General features: G+C 32.9%; 1 non-coding gene across 1 annotated transcript; it reads left to right on the top strand.

Moving 5' to 3' along the window:
* Window positions 1-4,246: 4,246 nt before the first annotated feature.
* Window positions 4,247-4,326, top strand: LOC111756689 (small nucleolar RNA SNORD55/SNORD39). The gene has a single exon (XR_002791105.1). It is a non-coding gene; the product is annotated as a small nucleolar RNA SNORD55/SNORD39 (small nucleolar RNA).
* Window positions 4,327-5,478: the final 1,152 nt, after the last annotated feature.

Genomic DNA, 5,478 nt, shown 5'->3' with positions numbered 1-5,478 from the left:
TACTTTGGAATAAACATTCTATTGAACTGAAAACAATTTGAAAGAGTGAGACAGAAAACAAGAAAGAACAAAAACAAAAACAAAAACAAAAAACCTTTCTTCTTTTTCCTAACAGCAAAAAAAAAAAAAAAAAAAAATCACACACACACACACAAAAAAGACACAAATTGACAGACTCAGGTCACCCCTTCTCTCCAAGAAAGGACAAAGGGTCAAGAGAGAAAATAACTTAGTGTGTTGGTCTGCAGACAGTACACAGTAATATACTTCACAAAAGTTACAGTAAACTTTATCTGTATTAATTAATTTCCTAAATATCTTTCTTCCAATGATTTGCCACTCTTGAAGACTCAAAATCATCTCTGTTTTATCACTTCCCTAAAATGGAACTGTCCTTTGTGGGAGACACTGTATGAGCTCAAGTTCCAAGACATGTTTTTGAGAATTATTCACTCTCTGAGTAGCTCTCATTCACATGTGAGATATGCATGCTATTAATGCTCTTCTTATAGTCTTTTGTTAGAGAGTTGTACACTAAGAGCAAGGAAGTTAAAAGCAATTGTTTTTCTCTCTTACAAGAATCATGTTACTCTTTATACTCAATTTACAACCATGATATACTCTAAAGATTGTCTTTCTCTCTTGTTTTTGAGTTTCTTAAACATTGTATGTATACAGTTTATAATTTAGTATTCATATTGAGTTTATTTTGGCATCAATATCCAAATTTACCTTCAAAAAAAAACCACAAAATGCACAGGTACTAAGATTCCAAATTAAGTCTATGTGCATATGGCCATATTGTCACTTGAGTAGTATAATACTTCTAGGTTCCAGGAGCCCTCTCCAGTAAATACAAATTATTGACTGACTGATTCTACTGAGTATTGAACAGTAGATCTTTAAAATGAGTTCTATCCCTAGCATCTTTATGTTTTTGTTTTGTTTGTGTTGTGTTTTGAGAGAGTCTTGCTAAGTCACTAAGTTTCCTGGGCTGGATTTAAACTTCCTTTTTGTTTTAAATTTTATTTTAAAAAGGGTAAAACTTAACAGAACAAAACAGAACAAAGCAGATCAGAAGAAAACAATGTAAGACATACAGATTTCAAACAAGACAACAGGAGATCATCACTGTCTATCATATTGCCTCTTGTTTGCTTCTAAATATTTGTCCATATTTTCACACATAGTGAATTCATACAAAACAGAGGACTTGCTCATTCAGCCATATTCATTTAGTACCCCATGAGGGCCAGCATTGTAGGAAGTACGTACCATGAGGCCATACTTATTTCTGTATCTGAGCCATGATATAGGGAAAGAAGGTACTGAAAAATAAATATCATATTTTTAAGTAAATAACTCAAATTTTTTTGTCAAATAAAGCTAAATATTGGAATTCACAGCCAACCCCTTAATCAACACTGCAATCAATGCATTGATTTCTTTGTTAGACAGGAATATCTTGATTGGCAGTCATTTGTGCTAAATATATTTTATGCTCTTTGCACAGTTACTGTAGAGCATTGATTCAACTTCAAGATATTGACACACTGGGCAGTTAAATACCGTTGACCTTGCTAGCTTAATATTTCAATGCAAAAAGTTTATCAGTCATTGTTTTTCTTCATTTGAACTTTCAAATATATCAAAGATTTCAGCAGATGAAACATTACTTTTAAAGTAGATAAAATATTATCAATGAAACAAATTCACAGCATGAATAGCTTATCATTGGAAACTAAGGATTAAAATTACTCTCCTTATAAAGGATTTACAGTGGGAAGTTAAGTTATTTGTGAGCTCAGTATGATAGAGACACCACCTAATATGAACTTACGAACAGAGGTAAAAATGGCTGTGGAGAAGGCTCAACTTTGCAGTAATTAGTAACTATAAGAGCAGTATTTCAAATGAACCATTCTATTTAAACTAATTTTAGCTCATAAAATAACCTAAATATTAAAAATATAAGATATCATTACATATGAGCTCTTTTATTTTTTATTTTTCCAAATCCATTTTATTTCAAAGGCAAAAAGAAGAAAAATAAAGAAAAAGACTAAGACAAAATTTTATACATGAACTTATAACCATGCTTATCATTCAGATTATTTATTGAATTATTGTCTTATAGTAATAGTAAGAAACTACCATTTCTTTTCATTTTTCTTAATTTAAACTGGTTCTTGATTATGTACGTGTTATATTTCATTAGCAGAAGTCAAGCAAAAAGACATAGATTATACACTGTATTGATAGACTAATACAGATTCATTGAATTAGTCATAGAACTTCAGGACAATTGTCTTATTTTCCTCAAGATGTTGATCTTAATGGAGGTAGAATTATTATTTCCAAGTTAAAATTTTGCTGCAAATTTTTATTAATTTGATTTTATTACTTAACATAGTTACTATGTGATTATCATTCTTAATAACTTTATGAACACTTTATAAGTATGAGAACTAAAAACTAATTTGTGATTAAAAGGCCAGTAATGATGCAGTTCATTGTGTAATGTCATAGGATGATTAATTTCCCTCTTTTCTTCTTTCATTTTTTTCCTTCTATTCATTCTTTATTTCACTTTTTCTTTTTTTTTTTTTTTTGGAACTTTTTTCTTTTATTTGATTATCAAATAAAATTGTTTGCCTTCTATTTAAACTTGGCTTCAATTTCAGAGCCGGTTAATTGAGGAGAATAACAAAGAAAAAATAATTCTTATGTAAACTATTTCTGTACTTACGAAAACCATTCTATTATTTTAAGTAAATTGTTTTTATTGAAATCATGACTTTTTCACTCAGATATATTCCCTGACCTTTATTATATTTTATTTTGAGATAAAGTTTTGATAACTTGTGAAGTTGCCCAGGCTAGGCTCAAACTTGATATCCTCCTGCCTCAGACTCCTAGAATATTGACAATACTAACTCATGTGACCCCAACACACTTATAGGTGAATTTATTTTTAAATTTCACATTGCATTTTGTTTTACATAGAATCAATGGCTTTCAAACTTCTTTTAAACCAAAATAACATTTTTTTTTACCAAGTTTATCAATATATGTTTGACAAATGAAGCATTGTTCCCAAGGTGTTATCTTAGTTACATTTCTCCGTTACTGAGACAAAATATCTGACACCCAAAATGAAGGAAGGATTTAGGTCACAGTTCATGGAAGCTTCAGCCCATAATCAGCTGTCTCCGAATCAGGGTGTCATGGCTGAGGGGCAACATAGCAGCTGTGGCAGGTATCAAGAGAGGCAAGAGCAAAAGTGTAAAAAGGGAGTAATGCACTCCTTCCTTCTCTTGTATTGTATGACAGCTACCTGCCCCAGGAGGAGGCAGCACTCGCACTGCTAATCCCAGCACTAGGCAATGAACCAACCCCAAATGCTGGCCTCAGCCAAAGGTCCATCCCTCATGACCACATGAGGCTTTGGGAAAACATTTAAACAGAAACAATAACAGGTGTGCAATGCAGTATTTTGATATAAACATCAAATATTAAGATTTACTTTAAAACAAATGTTTCAATAAATGTAGTCTTAGAATAAAAATAAATAAAATGATCCCTGAAGAATAAAGAATCATAGACATTTTTATAGTGTTTTTGAGACAACTGATTATTCATAGAGCATATACACACAGAATAAAAATTAAAGAGAAGAGATTGGATTACTGCCTCATAATCAAATAGATTACAGGAAAGTATAAAACAAGAATTACAAAATCTTTAATAAAAATATAATTTTATTGATTTTAAGTTAGAGTTGATGTCAAATATGAAAACTGCTTACTAATGAGACCATCTTAAAGTTAGAAGTTATTTTCAGTTCTCAAATACATAAATATATCACTATAAAAATAAACTTGGAAAATACATTTGAAGCATTATCTGTTTAAAATGTTTTATCGTGTATATATTTCAAAGAGTGAAACAATTCCTAGAATGCCCATAAACAAGAACCAAAAGGAAAAAAAATCAACAATGCTTATGTTTCATTACTAATCAGGAATATGCAAAGCAACATCATAAACTATATATACATTACACTGGCAATGTTTGACAATACCAAATATTGTGAGAGCATACAATATAAGAACCGATGCATACAGCTAATGGGATAAATTTATCCAACTAGTTAGAAAGTAAATTTGACATTATTTTGTGTAGTCATTCTATGGTCTTGATGATATATACCTTATGAAAGGCCCTATTTTTAAAGGTTTGGTCTAGATTATAATGACACCTTGATAATGATGTGCATTCTTGACTGAGCAGTGGAGAAACCTAACTTGGAGAGTTGAGCATACAACAGCAACAACAAAAACAACAACAACAACAATAATAATAATAATACAAAAATAAGATTTGTTCATTGGAGTAGTGTAGAGGGAGGTAGAAGCTATGTGAGGTGGTGCTTTGTGAGAAGTCCTTAAGTCCTTTGCAACATGCTTCAAAAGAAGATGTGCATCCCAGGCTTTTCTCTCTCTCTCTCTCTCTCTCTCTCTCTCTCTCTCTCTCTCTCTCTCTCTCTCTCTCTCTCTCTCTCTCTCTCTCTCTCTCTCTCTCTCTCTCTCTCTCTCTCTCTCTTTTTGCTTTCCAGCTCATGATGTAAGCAGTTTTGGTCCACTTCACACTCAAGTACAGATGTCATATCCTGCCTCATCACAAGCCCCAAGGAGTGGAGTCAGTCAGTCATGGACTGGGACCTCTAAATCTTTAAGATGAGATGAACCTTTGTCCATCACAATTAATTAATTTTATTATTTTGTCATAGTAACAGAAAGCTGATTGAAAAGAAGTTGTGTGGGGAGTAGGGCCACTTTGACATCTATAATTGATAACAGTATGTGGAGAACATTTTAGTTTATGGAAGGAGCTTGGAACCATTTAGAAAATCAGGCTGCAGGAAGCTTAGAATGGTACAGGTGAAGTTTAATGGGTTGGCCTGTTGAGGGCATTTAAGACCTCAGTGTGGGTGAAAATGTGAACAGTACAAGCCATGATGATCAAATTTATTTATGAAAATAAAGATTCTATCCAGAATTGAATTTAAAACTGTCATTATTTTGGGGCAAGCAAAATGGTTACATGTTTTTCATGCCCTGATATTTTCTGGGCGCCTGTCTTAGTTACATTTTACTCATTGCTGAGGCAAAATACTTGAAGCTCAAAGTTGGGAAAGGAAAGGTTTATTTCTTACAGTTTTTAGAGGTTTCAGTCCATCCTCAGTTGGCTCCAAGGCAGGGTGGCATGGCTGGGCCGCAGTTCATGGTGGTTGCAAACAGCAAGGCAGAAACCTGTAAAAGAGCCAGACATACCTTTTCTTGCCATTGCATTACATCCTGGCTCCACTCCTAGGCCAGTGTAGCGCTCACACCCCTAATCCAAGGGCTAGACAATGAACCAATCACAAATGTATAATGCAAATGCATAAGGACTGGAGGCCACCGACATAAACCA

This window comes from Cavia porcellus, unplaced genomic scaffold (genome assembly GCF_034190915.1).
Source record: "Cavia porcellus strain 051 isolate PalLab524CR breed Dunkin Hartley unplaced genomic scaffold, mCavPor4.1 scaffold_15, whole genome shotgun sequence".
NCBI classification, from domain to species: Eukaryota; Metazoa; Chordata; class Mammalia; order Rodentia; family Caviidae; genus Cavia; species Cavia porcellus.
Note: the sequence above shows the minus strand (reverse complement) of the source record. Positions and strands in the feature narration are given on the sequence as shown.